Raw genomic sequence first — 23,306 nt, 5'->3', positions numbered from 1 at the left:
TGAAGTCCTATATCAGGGTTCTTGCTTAGCGGGGATCCCGCTTCTCTCTCTGCCTCTGTGTGCCACTCTGCCTACTCTCTTTCTCTCTCTCTGACAAACAAACAAGCAAATAAATAAATAAAATCTTAAAAAAAAAAGTGTTATGAAGATTACCTTTGATCAGGACCATATCTGGAGTCTAGTGTCCAATACTGGACAAATGCTTCTGACAATTACATTGTAAGGGCCTATTCAGCCAGAGCAGCCCCACCCCAGTTGAACTGCCATTTTGCTGTAAAGCTCAAATTGACCTTGCGCCTCCCCCCCCCCAACTTATTTAAAAGCCAGTTCGGGAAACCAGTCCCAGGTAACAAAGTCCAAATACAAGGGTGGGTCAGGCCAGCTGGAGGTATTCAATCAGTGGGGGCGCATACTGTCTCCTAGCTACCAAGGAGTATGGGCGCTGCCCTTTAGGCCCTTTAGGCACCTTTTGGGCGCCAATTCTGAACTAGGTGTTAGGCTGGTTCAAATGTCTACTAGGGTAAATTGTAATTCAGTTGGTCACCTAGCATCACTGTGGAGTTTCCTGCGTGTGTTACAATCTCATTGGCCACCTGTGTGTGGCCAGACCCAGCCACATGGTCTTTGCTCTATAAAAGTTAGTCTGGAAAGCAGGGAGGAGTCGTCCTCTCTGTAGGGGCGGCCCCTATTGGTCTGTTTGACAGTCGGTCTGATTCCTGATGCCTGGAGCGAATTAAAGCTTTGCTTGACCTTCGCTTTGTATCAGTCTCTGCTTGACCTTCGCTTTGTATCAGTCTCGTTCCTTTAATCACGGACCCATTATTGGAGTACCCAATTTTGGGGGGATCCAACAACATATAAAATATAAATCATGTAACCTAATATCTGCTGATAAGTAATTATTTGAATTTGTTTGAAATTGTAATTGTTCTCTCTCTTGGTGGCACAATTTGTTTCTTGAGAATTTGGAGGGAGAGACAAACCATGAGAGACTGTGGACTCTGAGAAACAAACTGAGGGTTTTGGAGGGGAGAGAGGTGGGGGGGATGGGTGAGCCTGGTGGTAGGAATTATGGAGGGCATGTATTGCATGGAGCACTGGGCGTGGTGCATAAACAATGAATCTTGGAACACTGAAAAGAAATAAAATAAAATGGGGGTGGGGAAAGAAATGGAATAAAAAAAGAACAGAGATCTGTGTCTAACACCACAAAGTACTTAAAATAGCAACATCAATAGAGCAGAGGTCAGAAAAAACTTTTTTTTTTTTTTTTAAATAAAGAGTCCAGAGCACTATCATAAAGCAACCGTCTTTTGTTTTATTTTCATTTCAGTTTTGGTTTTCAAAGTCTCTGTAGCTTTCCACTATGCACAACAGCACATTTTTTTTAAGTGAGAGTTGTTAACTTTATTATGGACATTATTTCACAAATATATATGTGTATCAAATTGTTACATGGGACACCTTGAACTTACACAATGTTATATGTTAACTGCCTCTCAATAAAGACAGGAATAATAATTTCAAGATGATAACAGCAGAGCCTAAAACCAAACATGGGCTTTTCTGAGCAAATGACTTTGTGTGATCACACTGATATCACACTTGTGAAGCTGGCCCTGGTTTTACCTACAAAAACAAATCTGAAATCTGACCACCTGTCACCACCTCCTCTAACAACCTGGCCTGTGCTAATACCTGGGTTACTACAATAGGCTTTCAAGTGTAATCCCAGCACAAACTTAACTTTCTGAAAGTCAATAAAGTATATAATAAAATTATTTTCTAGGTTTAACATATATTCTTATCTTTTAAACAAATACAGCTTTTCTGCATGTGAGAGGATGGAAAAATATCTGAATCACCACTGTTCCAAGGGATGAATTTAAAAGGAAAAATTAAGCACACTTAATCGTACTACCATTTTTTCTCGCATAGCAACTGCCAAGTCAGTCACTATCAAAAGGAAATAGGCTACAAGTTTACATAGTGTTTTATCAGAAGTTTGTTTCATGTAAGTCTGGAAATCAGTTTTCTTAAATTCAGGTATTAATTTTCATGGAGTGAAATTTTTACTTTATATAAACATTAATATCAGAGTCAAGAGATACAGTGGCTGTAAGGACCTGTTTAGCCAGAGTGCTTCCACATCCATTAAACAATAACCTTGTTGTTTAACCTTTAAACTGTCCCTGCTCCTCTTCCCCCAGGGGACTTAATTAAAAACAAGTCCTGGAAACCAGCCCCAGGTAACAAAGCCCAAACACAAGGGTGGGTCAGGCCAGGTAGAGACATCCAATCAGTGGGGGGGTGGGGGGGGCGCATACTGTCTCCTTAGTTACCAAGGAGTATGGGCCCTGCCCTTTGGGAGCCTTTTGGGTGCCAATTCTGACCAAGGTGATAGGCTAGGTCAAATGTCTACTATAGGGTAGATTGTAATTCAATTGGTCACTTATGTGTGACCTGGCATGACTGTGGAGCTTTCTCTGTGTGTTACAATCTCATTGGCCACCTGTGCGTGGCCAGGCCCAAACATATGGCCTTTGCCCTTAAAAGCTAGTCTGTGAAACAGAGAGGGGTCGCCCTCTCTGTAGGAGGTGCAGCCCCAAATGTTCGGTCTGATTCTTGATGCTTGGTGTGGAATAAAGCTTTGCTTGACCTTCACTTTATATCAGTCTCACTCCTTTAATCACGGACCCATTATTGGGAGACCTAACAGTGGCTACATTGTAATAATCTTTAAAAGAGTTGATACTGCCACAGGGTAATGGGTAATGCACATTTGTCTAAAGAGATCAATTTCCAATAGCTTATGCCACCATATAAACATACACACACACACACACACACATACACACACATATATACAAATTGATATAGATTCAGATAAAAGTATAGATACAGGATCTTTTTGTTGTTAAATATTTTGAATATCACTCAGATTATATATATACATATATATTCTTAAGGAAGAGGAATCATTTAAGGCATAAAAATATCTATTTTGGCACTGGAAGGTTTTTCTTAAACTACATAATTAACTTTGAATAAACTGTGATTCAAAATCCCACAAGAAGAATACTTTTAGAACCTTGGATCTGGGGGGGAAGAAAGACAAAATATTCTGGCCTGTTTTGGCTAAGAAGAACATAAGGAAAGTGAGAAAACAATCAAAGAAAGGAAGGACTACTGAAGCAGGAAATGCGAGGTTTATCTGATGGCAAGACCATGAGGGCAAACAATGACTTACAATGCTTCTTCTCGATCCTGTCCACAACTTTGAACAACAGAGAAAACCAAAAATACAGATAATGTTTAGGACTCTGCTCCTCATCTACATTTAAGTCACTCCATATAACAGGAGTCAATTTAGATAAAGTCTGGAGGATATACTATAATATAAATTTCTAGCTTCTGAGAGGAGGAGGTTGAGCTTTGCCTTCTATTTCAGTCTGATATTCCTCTCCCCTTCCACCTGCCTTGCTACCCCATCACATTATTGGACTCTAAGCTCTCACATACACTCTACTCCTTAACACTGGAGATGGCTCTCTTTTTCCTCTCAGCTCTGAAAGTTTTCTCATTGAGGTCGATTGCCTAATGACAAGTAACTCAAAAAACATATATTTTTAGTTCTGATCTTATTTAGCCTTTATGCAGCTTTATTATCTTTTATCCCTCTTTCCATTTGGTAATGCTTTCTTCATTCAAGCCACACCATACTCTCCGTGTTTTGTCATTCTTGGGTTTCCTCCGTGAGCTCCTTTACCCATCCTTTAATGCAGACACTCCTCAGAAATTTGAAGGCAATTTAGAAACAACCCTATTAGAATCACTTCAGTAATTCACAGTTCTATATAACATCTGCATTATATTATTTTTGCAGATAAAACAAATATGAGAAATATGCTTACATGGAAAGTCATTGGTAAAGGCAAAGTTAACATTCTAATTTCTGGCTATTCATTCATGTTTCTTGCCAGGCAAGTTTACTTTAACATGTAAATGTATATGGGGCGCTTGGGTGGCTCAGTGGGTTAAAGCCTCTGCCTTCGGCTCAGATCATGATCCCAGGGTCCTTGGGCTCTTTGCTCTGCCAGGAGCCTACTTCCTCCTCTCTCTCTCTGCCTGCCTCTCTGCCTGCTTGTGATCTCTGTCTTTCAAATAAATAATTTAAAAACCTTTAAAAAAAAAAAAAACTTTAACATGTAAATGTATAAACATGATTTCCTGAGGAAGCTAAGGAGTCAGGAGGGCTTTAAGTCTTAAGTGATAGTCTCCCTCTGACTTTTATGGTGTGTTTCCATCCAAATTGTGTGTATGTCCCATATTTTCTTATTTAGAAAACAATCTACTCCCTCAGCATTACTGCAAAAGTGTTGACAAGACAACAGAATGTGTACAATATAGTCTAAGATAAAGGAGAAAAGCCTCAAATGAAGAAGGAAACATTTAGTTATTTTCCGAAGGAATTTCATTGTTTTCTCTCCTACTACTACCATAAACTTTCCTGGTGCTGTAGAGGTCACTCTCAAAAGGAGACTCCCCTCCACCAACCACCATTTCCACGCCATTTCCACACTCCTATTGTTCCTCTGCTTAATCAGCCAGAGAGCAAATGGAGGGCATAAGGAACATTTAAATTGTTTTTGCAACAACTAAAAATCTTTATACAATTGGTATAATTAAGCAATTGGTGTTATCAAATAATAACAACAGACTCTATATTTTATTTTCAGTCAGCTATGTTATAAATCCACCATTTGCCCCAAGCCAACTTTGATTTTATAATTGGGCATTCTCCTCCCACATAATGCTATAAGTAACCACAGCCCATAGTTGCCCATCATATATTTAACTCTGTAGCTCAAAGGTTCATAAAAATAGCAATACAAATTTTTCTCATTTATTAATATTATCTTAATTAGTCCTAAAATGAGGACTAATTCTGCACCAACAACTAGTTCTATACCAACACAGATTAAATGTTCTTAGGTTTCCTAATTCTGAACGACCTATACTAGGGCATATCCTCTTAAATATATAATTTCCCATCTCTAGCAGAATATTTGCAAGAATAGCATTATAAAAGAAATAACATTAGACATTGACTTCAGTTGAAAATTAAGCTGCTCTGTAAATCACCCTCAAGCCAGTGTGGGAAAAAATGTGCATACTGACCGCTCAAGGAAAGACTACAGAGAGTCAGGCTGGTGTAGAAGAAAAACATCTGGTTTGTAATCCATAGAGAAGTGGTTTTAATCTAAATTCTAATATGTTCTGTGATTCTAAATAAGTTAACAAGCTTTCACAGATGTCACTTTTTATTTTTGTTTTTTTTTTCTTTTAGATATAGTACAATGAGATTTATTCCTAATGTGATTTCCTATTGAAATAACATATATATCTGTGGGTTTCATGAGACCCTATTGGATTTCTTTCCCAGGTTTTCCTTAGAGAAGTCTTCTCTACTAAGTACACAAAATACTTTAACAACAAATGGAAAGGTACTGAGGCTTGTAGCTTGATAAGCAAAGTAAGATCCAACTCATGGGATTGGAAAACATTAATTAAAATTGCAATCCTAATAAGGACATTTCCAAGTCACAGTTTCATAACGTACCTGCCTCTGCTTCTTTCACTGTCACTAGTAAAATTTAATTGCTTCATATTTCATATTTATTATTTTACATATAGTATGTGTTTCAGATTAGAAAAAGTAATAGAAAAAACATTAACCAAGTCAGGCCAGTCTCAGTCTTTTTTTGTATGGTCTCTGAGCATACATCTGTTCCTTTACGCACACATTTGAGAAATTCTTGTGGTTATATTTTTGTCAATTGTATGTTATCTCTTAAGCCTTCCACACTCCTTATGGCAGCATCTAACCTCTAAAATTCCAATTTGAACCTTAATATGCAAATTACTATTAACTATAAAAGACCATCTTTAAACATTATTTTCATGGTCTCAATGCCCAAAGCTCTAAAATAAACACATATAAATAGTCAATAAAATCTGAAGACAATATTTAAACAATTTTGAAACAAAATTTTTGTTTTCATTTTTATATACTTTTTTAGTATAAATTCAATTCTTCTAGCACTAGTTTTTTTTCCCAGTTCCAAATAATATGACACATAAATGGCTCTTGAGAAAAAGCTTAACAGGATCTTAATTACTTCCTCTGAAAATTTTCTGAATGAAACACTGGTCTTGAGAGCTATTCTCTTTCCAGATGGTCAACTTGGTCAATCTGCCTTTCCAGAATAACACGGATTTTGAGGACTGCCAATTTGTTATATAAAGGACCTTCTCTCCAGGTAACATTGGCATCCTTTGGGGTGCTCAAGTAATCTGACTGCATCAAAAGAAGGATTTGGTAATATTTATTGAAATACAAAGCTTGGCATAACTAAGGTGGTTTCTTCAAACTTGATGGGATTATACTCTCAGTTTCCTGACCTCTGAAGAGCAGTGTACCAGAGTGCAAATCAGTCTAGAAGAACACTTTTCTCACACCTCAGCATTGTAGTCCTGAAGCCCTTGTATTTTCTCCCCTCAATAAACACTTCTCTCTCTTTTGTTTCTCTACAACTGCTTAAGATAATGGGCAAAGAAAGAGGTATATCTCCAAAAATAGTGCAATTCATTATTGCCCTAAAAATATCTAAACATGGTGTGGGGCCAGGCCCATGATGATAATAAAAAGGCTCTTGACAGAAAGGCAAAATTTAAGTGCAACCTGCAAATTCATTAATCAAGATAAGTAATATCTTAATGGAATATTCTAAAATATATAAATTAGTGCAAAAACCCTGGTGAAAGAAATATTAAAAATTTAAATAAAGAAAAGATATTATATACTATATCTAGTTTTTTTTAAGATTTTATTTATTTATTTGAGAGAGAGAGAATGAAATAGAGGGAGCATGAGAGGGGAGAGGTCAGAGGGAGAAGCAGACTCCCAACTGAGTAGGGAGCCCGATGTGGGACTTGATTCCTGGGCTTCAGGATTATGACCTGAGCCAAAGGCAGTTGCTTAACCAACTGAGCCACCCAGGTGCCCCTACTATATTCAGTTAAATAAGACCTCAGACTTTTGTCTTGCATTAGTTAATTGTAGAGTAATTACATTTCAACTCATAAAGTGCAGTATAAATATCATTAAACACTAAATCTATAATTTTATTGTTTATACTTACAATTTTACTTGTTGGCTATGGACACTCATGAGATGCACTTTATATTCAATTGCTATTTCTAAAAGAATTTTAAGGAGGTCCAATTTAATATAATGTTATTCTTTTCCCCTTCTCAGTAATAATTAAATTGTTCATGTGTTTCAGATAAAGATATTATTACAACTAATGTCACTTGATAGAATTATTCCACCTAATAAGGTTTTTAAAACAGAATTTGAATCCACAGATAAAAATAACAATAATAAATTCTTTATACTTCCCTACAGAAGACTATAGTGTAACTGTATAATTTACAATAACAAATTGCAAAAAAAAAAAAAAAAAAGAATTACAACTGGAAGACAACTATCTGCTTTCAGACCTTTTGCTGATGCTGCTTCTAGAGGAGTAGCTCACAGTCATCATCCCAGCACACTGCTTTGGGGAAGACCACCAGAGTTTGAGTAACTATGTATTAGGAAAAGTTGGTGCTTATGTACAATAAAATAAAAATAAGCAGACCTTGATTGCAATAAGCATGAAGGTTTCAATTATTTAAAATTTGAAAAGTGTAGATTACAGGTACCACAGAGCTAATCTCCTACTGAAGCCCCCCACTCTCCCCTTCCTTGTCTACCTTTATCATTTTGCATTAGAACAGAGAGGGCAAACTTTCAGCTGACCTAATGAAACACTGTTGCAAAAATAAGAGGCCAACCTGTGTGCAATTGCAGTTCAGCCAGAAAGAATGCTAATTCTTGGCTTCAGTGCTTTCTTTAAAGAAATTATTCAGGCTTTTCTGTGGCATGGAACACTGTGACCAGCCAGGAACTGTTAGAGATGAAAATAACCTTTCTTTGTTATAACCCCAAAAATGTAGTATTTGTTTCAGTTTCATAGGAGACTCTTGTACCTAGTTTTTTTTTTTTTTAAGTGAGGGGTAGGATGGGGAGTGAAATTAGTCATGCCCTAGTCATTTTCCATAAACTATAATTTCCTAACTTAGAATGCGTTCCCAAGGGACTTGCAAGAAGAGTACAAAAATATGATACCATTTTGAAATGGCTCAAGTAAGGTCAAAGAACACGAGATATAGAGGAGGAGCTGATCAAGGGTCCTTTCCACCCTTACTAGCTGTAGGACACTGAATTATGATTAGAAATATCCTTTTCCATAAAACCCATCTCACAGAATTGTTATAAAAATTAAGTAATATGACAACTATAAATAATCCATAAATTATGAACCATTACACCAATGTCATGAAGGATTCTAAAAGATAACAAAATATAATAAGAATATAAATTAGGATTGTAAAACCAATCTCCACTATTACTGAAAATAAAATTAATTTTTAAATTCCTGCTATCAGTCTATGGGAGTAAAAGCTAATAAATTGAGATATTACAATGAAATACTTTCTTACATAAAGAATTTTCCCTTTTAGGGGAGACTGAATGGCTCAGTGGTTAAGTGTCTGCCTTCGGCTCAGGTCATGATCCCAGGACCCTGCGATCAAGCCCCACATGGGGCTCCCAGCTTAGTGGGAGCCCTGCTTCTCCCTTTCCCACTATCCATGCTTGTGTTCCTGTTCTCGGTGTCTCTCTCTCTGTCAAATAAATAAACAAAATTAAAAAAAAATAAAAGAATTTTCCTTTTTAGAAACATGAATTCAAAAACTGAAGAAATATTAATTATTCTTTCAATTTTTATTAACTTAGGAAAGCCAATTAATTTTTAAAAGACATTTTAAAAGTTATTCTCACTTAGAAAAAAGAGAAAAAAATTAGAAAAGTATATGGAAAATTACCTTGGTTTAAGAACTTTGCAAGTGGTTTTTAGGTAACATAAAAATAATGGATACTAAAAATAAGACAATTCCATTATAAGGGAATAATTGAAGAGTAAAAATTTTACTTCATAGTGCTATTTGACTATAGTAATAACCAGAGTAAATTGTAAATTTTCAAATACTCTTACCAGGTATATTAAAAATGTATAGTTTCTTGAATTGTTACATTTGATTTCTTTAAGATAACTTTATAAAACACAGGTGTATTTTGTACGACAAAAGAATTTTGAATAAAGCATATAAAAGTCTTTTTCTTTTTATCTTGATCAATTTCTCCTTTCTCTTTACTAACTTTTCTTTTTTTTTTTTTTTAAGATTTTTTATTTTATTTATTTGTCATAGAGAGAGAAGCGAGAGCAAGCACAGGCAGACAGAGTGGCAGGCAGAGGCAGGGGGAGAAGCAGGCTCCCTGCCAAGCAAGGAGCCCGATGTGGGACTCGATCCCAGGACGCTGGGATCATGACCTGAGCCGAAGGCAGCTGCTTAACCAACTGAGCCACCCAGGCGTCCCATCTACTAACTTTTCTTGAGAGATGTTACTCACTCTAGATTTTCATTACTAGTAACATATGATTCTCAAATCTATTTCCATTCCCAAGTTCTGTTCTAAAGGCCACAGTCCTGTTTTCAGTTATCTACCAGCCATGAAACCTGAATATTTCCCATGGATCCCTTAGCCTCTTCAAAAACAAACTCAGCATCTTCCACCCTCTGACATCCACTTCTGTCCCTATATTTCTCTCTGATTAAGAAGAACTGCTACCCACACAATATGCTCTAATGTCATTTTTCTAACAGCGACCTGAGAGGCAGTAATCAAAATTTACTGAATCATACAATTTAGAAATAGTTTACTAAAAGTTTACAAGGGGAAGAAAAGAAAACTGCAAAGTAAAGAATAGAAGTACTCTAGTGAGTATTTTTTTTTTAAGATTTTATTTATTTGACAGACAGAGATCACAAGTAGGCAGAGAGGCAGGCAGAGAGAGAGGAGGAGGCAGGCTCCCCACCGAGCAGAGAGCCCCATGTGGGGCTGGATCCCAGGATCCTGAGATCATGACCCGAGCCGAAGGCAAAGACCCAAACCACTAGCCACCCAGGCGCCCCCTCTAGTGAGTATTGAGTAAAGAACAAAACTTGTCATAATTCCCGAAGTCAAAGATACTTTAAAAAGATAGACTCTACTATCTTATGAGAAAATTAAGTGCTGCATAAATAAAAGGAAGTGTTACTACACTAATATATAGAGTATATTTCTCTAGGAATTGATACAAATGGGAAATATTAAAAATTTGAATGTGTTTTGTTAAATCTGTTGATAGTTTCATAGTAAATGTATTAAGTCAATATCTTCCAAATTGTATTTCACTTAGAGATGTTAATGTGTTTATTTACAGAAAGGTTAGCTATTAAATACATTTGTAAAATGCTGCATGTAATTTCCTCTGAAGATTATAATGCATATTTCCAATAAACCTGTTTAATTTGAATAATCCAATTTTTTTTTCCTAAACTTATTTGACAAGAGTTATTATTTTTCCATAGAAACAATTCAGTGTACTGGAGCTTACAGCTTGCATAGCTGAATTCAGGGAAGCCAAGTCACAGAACACATCGCTAGCCTTTAACTAGGAGATCAAAAAGGAAATGCTTTGTAACATACCTCTAATACAACTGAGCAGCATTTGGGCCAAAACTGACCCCATGTGGTAAAACTTATATTAGTGATTATTAATTGAATAATTTGAAGTGGAGCTCATTTATATCCTTATAAAATAAAAACAAAACACAGAACAAGTATCAAAAGCTACAGTGTAAAAACATTACCTGAATAAAGGAAAATAAATTGAACCTATATTTTGGAAAGGTCATACTGCATACCTTGGAAAATAATCCACCCACAGCAAAACACATCCTAGTAAAATTATCAGACTTTAAAGAAAATTAAAAAAAAATCTTTCAGCAGCCATATACAATGGTAAGTCACTTATTAGAGAAAGAAAATCAGACTATCATTTCAATAGCACATTTTAACTACGTATATATAGATACAGATATAAATATAGATATATAGAAATATATGGCCTACCTATGATGCCATTCATCTACTAAAATATACAGACATATATTTTTAAGACAATATAAGCATAAACTATTTTTTTAAGATTTATTCATTTATTCTAGAGAAAGAGACAGAGAAAATGCACATGCAAGTTGGGGAAATGACAGGAGGAGAGAATCTTAGAGCAGACTCCCTGCTGAGCATGGAGCCTGACACCTGGTTCAATGTCAGGACTCACGAGATCATGACCTGAGCTGAAACCAAGAGTTGGACACTCAACCACCTGAGCCACCCAGGTGCCCTAAACTATTTTTTAATCAATAAGTGGATGAACAGAAGAGAGTGCAGGACATGAACTATAAACTAGATTTTTTTAAAGATTGTATTTATTTATTTGAGAGAGAGACACAGAGAGCAAGCATGAGTGGGGTGAGGGCAGAGGGAGAAGCAGAATCCCTGACGATCAGGAACCCTAATGTGGGGCTTGATCCCAGAACCCCAGGATCATGACTGGAGCCATAGGCAGATACTTAACTGACTGAGTCACCCAGGGGCTCCAACAAACTAATTTTTTAAAAAATGTAATTTCTTTTCTATTTTTGTCACTGAACCATGTAAATATTTCAGTTAATTATAAAACAGAACCAATTTTTAAAAAGGAGATCCTAAAATTAAAATGTAAAGCAAAACCAATGAATCTAAATGTGAACCCAGTTGGTGGCTTACCACACTGAGAGGAACCAACGAGGAACTGCTAATCAACAGTCATAAAGTCTCAATTATGCAAGATGAATAAGTTCTAGAGGCAGCTATTACAACACTGTCCCCATAGTTAAGTTTTGCATTGCATATAGAAACTTATTACGAAGATTTAAATCTTGTGTTCTTACCACACACGCACAAAAATTAAATACACATACACAGAGTGATTTGACTGCAGATTCCTAGTGAGCTAGTCAATGGGCAAAAGGAATTAAAAAAATTACCTGTTATCAGTAATAATAATATTGGTGGTAGTGTTTTTATTGCATACATTGTTGTATGTATAATGTTGGATGAAATAAATGTGTGATTTTTGGGATAATATAATTTTATCATTCCTGATTTTCCCGATTAGGATTCTTGGCAAGGGAGAAAAGAGATAGTGATACAAAATGGGAGGAATTAACTAAAATTTCTGAAAGCTTGAATTTTAATTATAAAAATCAGTATGAACTAGCAATGTGTCTGCTCAAAATCAAAACAAAAACATTTTCCCTACACTTTCAACAAAACAAATGAAAAACCCAATAACCAACTCAGTAGCCATAAGAGATATCTTAGCAACAAAATTAAAAACGTGAAATACTAAAGGAATCCTACAACTTGGAAAAAAACCTGGTGATTCCAGACCAGAGGCAAGTTATGTATAGTACGTAGGTTATAGAAAAAAACACATTCATCTTGAGTTGGTAACTATTGGAAGTGGATAATGGGTTCATTAAAAATTCATTAGACTTTTCAGTCTAGTTTTGTACATATAAGAAGTTGTTCATAATATACACAAAATAAAACAAAAAGAAACTCATCCCACAGTCTACTTGGGTACAAAATTTTATAATACAGAGTGTCCATACATGCTTTATAATCTATATAAAACACAATTTTATAGATGCTATAAAGGGCCACATTCCAAGGAAAATCTAAAATGATGGTAACCTCTTGCAATTATGGTCTCATTTTTTACTTCAAAAGAGCTGCATGTATTTCTTAGCTCAAAGTCAGCTATGGACTGAACTGGGTCTTTCCAAATTCAAATGTAAGTCCTAACTCCCAAAGTGATTATATTTGAAGATGGGGCCTTTGGGAGGGCATTAGCTTCAGATGAGGTCCTAAGATTGGAGTCTTCATAATGGAATTAATACCTTCATAAGAGACCCTAGAGAGTTTGATCTTTTCTCTCTCTGCCGTTGTGAGGACACAATGAGAAAGTGCCCATCTGCAGTGTAGGAAGAGAGTTCTCAACAGAACCCACCATGGTCTTGGACTTCCCAGCATACAGAACCATGACAAATAAATTTCTATTGTTTAAACTATCTACTTTCATGGTATTTTGTTATGGCAGCCCAAGCTGGCTGATACAGGGCCTTTCACTTGGTAATGCTCAATAAATGGTGGAATTTAAAATGGTAGATTTCTAAGTTGCCTTTAAAATTCTCAAAACACCAAAAGAACATTTTGTTTTAAAGTTGAAATATTCTTAGTATACAGACATAAATCGACTACTCTGTAAAATATTCATAGTACCAGAGGCTTAAAAATGTAAATGATTAGAAACATTAAATCACCAATCTGATTACAGAATGGTACTTCATAAAAATAGAGCAGCAACAATTAGAATCATGCTACCTAATAACCATCTACAATGTAGAAAAAAATCTCTTGCCTTGGGCATCAAATTAAGGTGATAGTTTTATTGTGTGTAAGAGGATGAATAACTCATATCTGGTCTGTTAGAGAGAAAAAAGGGGAAACTAATTTACATTTGTTATCTTAATTAATCCTTGACAACACCAAGGGCTCATGCTACTATACTATACTATATATAGTTTTCAACATATAAACTAAATAGCATGTTAACTAGTCATGTAACATTTCTACTTATTGCTAAAATATAAGAACATAAATTTATCTGCTTTCTATTTAGAGCAAAAATAAAAAGATTTGTTTTTATATTTAAAAAAACACTGAATACAGCTAAATCATTTTATTTTTACTTTTTTTCTGAGGAATAGATTTTCAACTTATCTTTAATCTGCTGTCAAAACAAGTAAGCAAAGGGTATAGGCATATGGAGAGAGGATTCAAGTTTACAGTTGTGGGGTACTACTCTGTGAGAAGCTGACTATTGGCTAAGCATGACAGGAGAGTGATAGTTGAAACCAACTAATCAGGAGATAACTGTACTTCAAGTTCATTATCTTACTGGTGAGAATTTTCTGAAGTAATGAGTGACAGCATCTTTGAGTCCTAACTAATAACTGCATTAGGCAAACAGAACAACTTTATACCTTTTTCCTACTGCATTACTAATTCACCATTCTTGAGGAGAAGGTTGTGAATAGCAATTCTTAAAAGAAAAATGGATGCTTCGAGTTGGGAAATTTTTTTAAAAAGTATATTTGGATTTTGGAAGAAGTCACAGAAAAGTGGGAGAGAATAATTAATCTTATAAATATTCATTCATTCATTCATTCACTCAACAATGAGTTATTGGCTGCCTACTATGTGTCAGTTAATCATAAATCTGGGAAATCAGCCACAAACAGGACATGCTAAATCACTGTTTTCAAAATACTTACATTCTATAAGAGAACCAGTATATAAAAACAAGTAAGTAAACAAGATATGTTGTTAGTTATAAATACTCTTTAAATATAAAACAAGTAAAATACACAGTAGAGCCATGCCTTAGGGAGTGTTTTAGATTGGATGATGGGACAAAGGCTCTTAAAGGCAGTGACAGGTAAACAACTAATCAATGAGAAGGAAAAACTATTGGGGGGCCTGGTGGAAAATAGTGTAGGCCTAGCAAACATCTAGTGCACGGGCTCTCTAGTTCAACCCTCAGTTTTGAATATTGTATTAGATTGCACCATAGAGTACCTCTTCCTATTATAGTCACCTACCCAATTTTCAGAAATCTTTGCTTATTGTCAAAACCTCCAACACTAATCTCATCTCAGTTTGGGGTGGTTTCAGTATCTCTAGGCATGACTCCTTCAACACTCTGGCCTCTAGATTCTTTGACTACTTCTCATTCGGTGATCTTGTCATCAACACTACCTCAGCTCCTCTGGTCATATCAATAAGAAAACCCCTCCATAATCTCAGTTTCTAGCACCATACTCCCTGACAACTAAACGTCCTTTCTTCCCAGTTCACTCACCATGAGCACTCTGACTGCAATGATTTTCCTATCCCCGCAGGACCTACAATCCTTGGATTTACCACCTGTTCCCTGTCATTCATCCCCAACTTGTCCTTACTACACAATAATGCTGAATGGTTTTGCCTTCCATTCATGAACAGTATCCTGAAAAGGGCTGTTAAAACAGACCATTCACTCTCCCACTGACCTAGATTACGGTTTTATACTTACTCTTCTCTCCTTAAACTGTGAACATTTCCTCCCCCATTCCATCCTTACTGAATAAACATCAGGTAAGTGTTATTCTACAAAACCACCACCTTCACTTGTACATCAGACTCCATCCGTCTTGCCCACTGGCATCACTTTGGTAAATCCCCCCTTGTCTTCTTGTATCAACAGTTTCTTTCTACACCCATTGTTCATTTCTGCCAATGGACAAACTTGCTGTGACTTCTCTTTTCCCAGATAAATTTCTTTAGAAGAGTAAGCAAATTAGAAATAGAAAATCTTTTCTGGAAGAATAAATGGTAAGACTAACTAAGCAATTTTTTAAATTTACAGAACTGATGAAGCTGTGTTTATATTTAAAATATTAAAACAAAAAAAATAAATAAAATATTAGAACATATTGTGAAATTTATGTGGTGAAAACTTACGTGATGAAAACTGCACATGGTTGAGAAATTCAAAAGAAAATGTAGAGATAGCTAGTAACATATGAAGAATATTTAACTTTATATTTAATGATATAAAACAAAAGATATGACAATATTCTTGCTTATATTTAAATGTGTGCATTGTAGTTTATCATATGTGTTTATATACGTACATGTGTATCTGTATTTCTACCTATCTGTATATGTAGTGTTCCCAGTACTGAGAAACATGAAAGAAAGTAAGTATTCTCATACTAGTTGGGATATCAGTTGACAGCTTGCTGAAGGTAACTTAGCAATATAAAGCCAAAGTCTAAAAAAATTGGTTATTTTATAACAGCAAAAAATTAAAAATAATATAGATTCCCAACAGTAGGAGATTAAATAAATTATAATATAGCCTTATGTTAGAATGTGATAGGGAAATTAAAAATCATAATCTTGAAGAATGTGTAAGGATATCTAACATTGCTCCAGGCACACTGTTATATCCTACAAAACAGTGTAAAATAAATGGCCTTGTTTTTCTAAAATATTCATTGTCATATTTATTATAAATAGTATACCTAATTGTATTATAAATATATTACATTATATTAATAATATAATGCAAATATATAAATATAAATTATAATATAAATAATTATAAATAATACACTTAATAATATACCAATTATAAATAATATACCAGTATATTAAGTCTAGTTTTGTAATAAATATACCATTTATATTATTATAAATAACATACCATGAATAATGAATAATCATACCAAAAATGACAAGATAGCAAAGTATTAGGAGTAGCTATTCTGAGTAATGGAGCCATGGGTAATTGCAATTTTCTTCAGTCTTTTCTACCTTTTTTAATAGCAGTAAATTTGGAAAGTTAAAAAAGCAACAAATATTGGGGCACCTGGGTGGCTCAGTGGGTTAAGCCTCTGCCTTTGGCTCAGGTAATGATCTCAGGGTCGTGGGATCAAGCCCTGCATTGAGCTTTCTGCTCAGTGGGGAGCCTACTTCCCCCTTCTCTCTGCCTTCCTCTCTGCCTACCTGTGATCTCTCTCTCTGTTAAATAAATTAATAAAATCTTTAAAAAACTAATATTGAAGATGAAGAGGATGAAAAGCAGAGCGGACGGTTTGGATAAAGTTTTCTTCTCTACACTTTTTTTAGTGGGAATGGGTCAGAATCACTAGAGCCTCAGGATAGGCACATGGTTTGTGGCCCCTTGTGCAGGAAAAATTATCTCATTATAGGGTCTTCACTACCACTACCACCACTGTATTTGCAGATACTTAAATATGAAAACCACTGAGGGCAATGATACACTGATGGGGAGATTCCATACTCTATATTTCAATCATGTAGATTGGGCAGTCAGAGAATATTTCTGAACTTCAGTTTTAATTATAAAATAAATGGACTTATTTTCACGATGGGTTTGCCACCACAAACACAGGTGTCATGAACACAGGTGTCACTACACCAGAACGAAAATGGGAAAGGAATAGATTTATTTCAACATTGACATCATTGGACATATAGATTAGAGAAAGTCTACCACTACTGGTCATCTAATCTATAAATATGGTAGGATCAACAAAAGAACTACTGAAAAATTTGAGAAGGAGGCTGAGATGGGAAATGGCTCACTCAAGTACGCCTCAGTCTGGGATAAACTGAAAGTGAATGTGAAAGTGGTATCGCCCTTGATACCTGTGGAAATTTAAGACCAACAAGCATTATGTGACCATAGCTGATGCTCCAGGACATGGAGACTTTATCAAAAACATAACAGACACATCTCAGGTTGACTGTGCTGTCCTGATTTTTGTTGCTGGTGTTGGTGAATTTGTAGCTGGTATCCCTAAGAATGGGCAGACCCATGAGCATGCCCTTCTGGCTTACACACTGGGTATGAAACAACTAATTGTTGGTGTTAACAAAATGGATTCCTCTGAGCCACTCTACAGCCAGAAGAGATACCAGGAAATCATTAAGGAAGTCAGTACCTACATTAAGAAAATTGGCCACAACCCCAACAAAGTAGTATTCATGCCAATTTCTGATTGAAAAGCTGACGGCATCCTGGAGCCAAGTGCTAACATGCCTTGGTTCAGGGATGGAAAATCACCTGTGAAGATGACAATGCCAGTGGAACCACACTGCTTGAAGCTCTGGATTGCATTCTGCCACCAACTCATCCAACTGACAAGCCCTTGCGTCTGCTGCTCCAGGACGTCTACAAAATTTGTAGTATTGTTACTGTCCCTGTGTTCCAGGTGGAGACTTGTGTTCTTAAATCTGGGATGGTGGTCACCTTTACTTCACTCAGTGTTACAACTGAACTAAAGTCTGTTGGAATGTACCATGAAGCTTTGAGTAAGGGTCTTCATGGGGGCAATGTGGGCTTCAGTGTCAAGAATGTATCTGTCAAAAATGTTCGTCACAGCAATGTGGCCAATGACAGCGAAAATGGCCCACCAATGGAGGCAGCTGGTTTCATGGCTCAGGTGATTATTCTGAGCCATCCAGGCCAAATAAGTGCTGGCTATGCACCTGTGCTGGATTGTGCCAGAGCTCCTATTGCTTGCAAGTTTGCTGGGCCGAGGGAGAAGATTGATCATCATTCTGGAAAAAAGCTGGAAGATGGTCTCAAGTTCTTGAAATCTGGTAATGCTGTCATCATTTATATGGTTCCTGGCAAGCCCAGCTGTGTTAACAGCTTCTCTGACTATCCTCCTCTGGACTGCATTGCTATTTATGAAACGAGACACATAGTTGCTGTGGGTGTCATCAAAGCAGTGGACAAGAAAGCAGCTGGAACTGGCAAGATTACCAACTCTGCCCACAAAGCTCAGAAGGCTAAATGAATATTATCACCAATATCACCAATACCTGCCACCCAACTCTTAATTAGGGGTGGAAGAACAGTCTCAGAACTGTTCAAGTCAACGGGCCATTGAAATTTAATAGTAAAAGACTTGGTTAATGCATTGTAAAACCTTCAAAAGAAAAGGAGTATATTTTGTGAACCATTTGCTTCTTTTTGGTGGGGGGCAGGTTCCCCCCACCCCCGAGGATTTTATTTGTTTATTTGACAGACAGAGATCACAAGTAGGCAGACAGGCAGGCAGAGAGAGGAGAAAGCAGGCTCCCTGCTGAGCAGAGAGCCCAATGTGGGGCTCAATCCCAGGACCCTGGGATCATGACCTGAGCAGAAGGCAGAGGCTTTAACCCACTGAGCCACCCAGGCGCCCCTGGAACTTTTTAATGGAAAAAACTTGACCAAAAATCTGTCACAGAATTTTGAGATTAAAACAAAAGTTTAATGAGAAAAAAAGAACGGATTGAATGAGATACCCTCTTTACCTTAGTATTTTAATTACTTATTTGTTTGATTTAGTAATACAGAAGAGAATAAGGGAAAACATAGTATTATTGTTTTTATAAATCAGATGGTACTCTACAGAGTTTAACACATTATACACTTCAAATTTTTTGTCTTTAACTTTTGTGATATTTTAAAATATTAAGTAATAGTCTTCAAAATTATTGGGAACTCTTGGCAACAGAGATTAGAATATGAACAATGTAACATACCATAAAATTGTCTTATTTGGAATTAAATAAAATAACCACAAATTGAAATCTATACTTGGCTCTCAGTCATTAATGCTAGCAGCTAGATGTAGGGTGGGAGACGAGCCTGATCCCATACAGGTGATCCCATAAAGCAGATATTTTTCAAAATTGTTTCATATAAAGGGTCCACCATTTGAAATATTTTAATTGTTTTACATATTTCAATATTTTAACAGAAGCTTCTAGACTTTATAAGGAAAAGGACCTGAGAAGTTCTAAGTTTACTGTCTGGACTCAAGTAAGCGAGTATCATTCATAGGACAATGAATGTGCTACACACGTTGTAGCTCTGAAACAGTGAATTTAGGACAAGTTCAATTGCACTAAGGCATGGGCTAATAAACCTCAAAACAAAGCAGTTATTGTAAGCCAAGGCTCATCTATTATAAACATGTGATCACACAGGGCATACTAAAGTCTTTGTTCTTGTGTTAGCGCACAGTGGTCAAAAGAAATTATACGTTCTATATTTTGTTAAGTTGCTCATAAAAAAAATCAGGGATTTTATAAATATAAATATATTTTTACAAATACAAAATAAAAATGTGAAATAAAAAGATGTAGTTTCACTCCAAACTAACAATAATCATAAAATAATTAGATTTTAAGAACCACAAAATATGAATCACAAGATTTTGCAGATGTGCCCTAGCTATTGCCATTTTCTTATAAAAAGTTCTTTGATTCATAAGGCTCGTTAGAGGATATATAGTCTCATCTGTTCAAAGGAATAACATCTTGCACAGAAGAAATACCTTTAATCTACACATGAGGAAGCTATAACTCCTGAAGGCTCTTTCCTTTGCTGATATAGCTAGTCAAGTTGTGCGTATAGAATCACAGTCTTCTGAAATCTATTATATTGTTCTTTTCATTGAACCATAGTGTTTTGTACAAAATCCTTGTCCGCCATAAACTAAAAATTAAGGAGGCCTGTCTGATATTTTGTCATTGTTTCCTCTTGTGATATTAAGTGATACCACATTCTTCCCTTGGCTCTGCCATGCCCAAGAGCCACACCTGTTCTTTTCCTCTCTCCTTTTACTTTCTCCTGATAATAAAACTTCTAAATGGTCAAGTCCTCCTAGGCTAAAAGAAACAGCTTAACGAGACAACCTAAACTAGAATATAAAATATTAAGGATTGGGATTTTTGTCAATTTTGTTCATAATGTCCACTTTGTTTAAGGCTATCTGGAATAGTGTCTGATCTAAAGGAGATACTTAGTAAACTTTTATTAAAATATGAAAGTTCCCTTGGTATACTTCACTTAAAAGCCACTAACCTCTCGTAAGGTGTCCTTTTGCTCTCATGGTCAAATATCTTGAAACTTCAGTTCATAAACCTAACACTCTTCATAAGCAATTCAGAGGTCATCAATAACCTTCTAACAATCAAAAGGTAATGGTATCTTTTTAGTTTTCTTTCTTTTGGAACTCATTTACAAACTGAGCACTCTTATGTTATTCTAATCACTATTATTCCTATTTAATCTTAGTTTTCTCTGTCCCTTTCTGGTTTTTTTCTCCTTTGCTGGCATTGTTTCCCTTACCTAAATAAATAATAAAATTCTTTACTTATGACCTTGGCCGCCTCTCCTCACTTTGCTAGTTCTCCCTGGCCGTATCTTTTACATCATGGTTTAAATTACCGTAACTCTACCATTAATATCCAAAATTGTTTGTGAACCTCATCTCCTGACTGAGCAAAAAGATTGCACATCATGTCTTCTTGAATGACCCACAGGACCTCAAACATAATATCTCCAAAGTAAACATTTTTTTTCTTTATAATCCTCTTCCACCAAACTGAGTTTTTGCACCTCCATTCCCTCACTAGCATAGTTCTTTTTTTCTGGTTCTCAGCTGATGTCTATGCTTTTGATTTCTTTGAAAAGAAAGATGCAACCAAAAGAGAAATTCTAAATATTGCCAGTACCACACCCACCAACTTGCATTCATCTGTGTCCCTAAACCACATAGTTTCCTCTGTTAATATGCATAAACTGTCCTACTACTACCTAAAGCTAATCCCTCCTTGTGTGCTTGGAACCTATCCATACCTTTTTAGCTACTCAAGGATAATACTCAAAAATCTGTCCTCACCCCACCTGCCTCTCTGATTGTTTTTTTTTTCTACCAAAGTATTCCCAATATCACGCAAAATAGATTTAAAAAATTTTTTTCCATCTTAAAAAATGACAACGGGGACGCCTGGGTGGCTCAGTTGGTTGAGCAGCTGCCTTCAGCTCAGGTCATCATCCCAGCGTCATGGGATCGCAGGGAGCCTGCTTCTCCCTCTGACTCTGCCTGCCACTCTGTCTGCCTGTGCTTGCTCTCACTCGCTCTCTCTCTGACAAATAAATAAATAAAATCTTAAAAAAAAAAAAATGACAACGAACTCTTTTGATCCACATCTGCATCCAACCACTATTTGATTTCTCTGCTCACATTTACTCCAAGGCTCAAAAGAGATATAAATACTATTTCGCTGCCTTCTCCTCCCATCCTCTCAAACTAGTTCAGTTAGGCTTATATTCTCTCAGATCTATCCAATAGCTCTTGTCAAGGTCCCAGTGACTGCTGCACCACCAAATTAATGGCCAATCCTCAATTCTCTTTCAAATAAACTAGTAGGAGTATTTGACAAGTATAGCACTCCTCCTTCCTGAGAGTCTCAAGACTTCCCCAACCAAATATATAAAAGAGGGAACATCTTGTCCACAACTTTCCAGATCTCGATGTCCCTTCTTGTCCACCCCTCTTCTCTCCCTTAGCTAGCTTTACTGAAGCTCTCATAGTACCAGTTACTATTTGACACACAGTCACTTTTTGTGAAATATAGGCTTGATGACAGCAAGGACTTGTGTTTCTAACAGGTCCAGTATATATTAAGCACTCACTAAAAAATTTTTCACTATTTGCACTCACTAAAAATTTCACATGTATAGGACTGAGCATAATCATTAAAAGAATTTTTTTTTTTCAGTAAAAATATCACTGAGTTGCGGTGGGTTAAACTGAACGGTGGACAATGGAGATATAGGCTGTCTATTTTACATGTACCATATATCTATTTTGCTACAATACCTGGTTCACTGTGTGAAGACAATAAATGTTAATTTATGTTAATGTACCTTAAATCCTTAAAAAAGGACAGCTCTATGCAACTATCATATAGCTTAGTTCTTAAACTGTTCTTACAAAATGGAATAGAATCCAGAAATAATAAAGTACTGGTGCTCTTTATTAGCACTAATAAATCAGAACACCAAGTTAATCATTCCTGTGACAGCTGAAAGAATTGAAATAATTCATTAATGTCAAGAATGCTATGCTATAAGACCAAGTATAAGAATCTAAGAGGTGTTTTATCTGTTTTCAGGCTTAACATATTGTAATTTTAACTTGGCAAGAAAAGATAGATTAAAACTACATGTTGCACCTATAATTTTAAATTACTGTTTATTAGAAAAGCATTTTCTCTTCTGCTAAGTTGTTTCTTACATTGATTCCTCTGACTTTATCCCACTCTTTTCTTACGCTTGGTGGTTTCTACTTAGACTTGTCGATAGATAAATGGCTGATTGAATCAGTAGTGAAATATTTTTAATAAAACATCTAATAATTAAGACATTAGAAACCAATATATTAATGTCATTTTTGTTATTAAACTAACAATAAATGCCACAATTCTATTTACACACAGTTTTCATTTTGTATTGTTTTTTAAATATCTTGAGTACAACATTTATAAATAAGCACAATTTTCAAGTATAACAACTATTCCAATATGAAAATAAATATCTTAAGAATAGATTACTATATGCATGCACAGCCAATTTTTTGAAACCTTAGATTATTTCAGAACACTTTGGGGACAGCGTTCTGCAATTTACCTGGGTTTAAAATGCCATCTGACACCCACTAGCTGTGAGAATTTTGCAAGCTTCTATGCCCTGAGTACTTTAGCTTCTTCATCTGTAAAGTAAGAA

General features: G+C 35.8%; 1 protein-coding gene and 1 pseudogene across 4 annotated transcripts in view; one reads left to right on the top strand and one right to left on the bottom strand.

The window, feature by feature from the left end:
- The window catches only part of CNTN1 (contactin 1), a 351,845-nt gene that overhangs the window by 281,454 nt on the left and 47,085 nt on the right, over window positions 1-23,306 (bottom strand). The gene's annotated exons all lie outside the window — the stretch shown is intronic.
- On the top strand, window positions 14,573-18,540 carry LOC309870291 (elongation factor 1-alpha 1 pseudogene; annotated as a pseudogene). The gene is made up of 3 exons: window positions 14,573-14,659; window positions 17,399-17,671; window positions 17,788-18,540. The product of its transcript is annotated as an elongation factor 1-alpha 1 pseudogene (transcript).

Source organism: Mustela nivalis (assembly GCF_964662115.1).
Source record: "Mustela nivalis genome assembly, chromosome: 7".
Taxonomy (NCBI): domain Eukaryota; kingdom Metazoa; phylum Chordata; class Mammalia; order Carnivora; family Mustelidae; genus Mustela; species Mustela nivalis.
This window is presented reverse-complemented; position numbering and strand designations above follow the sequence as displayed.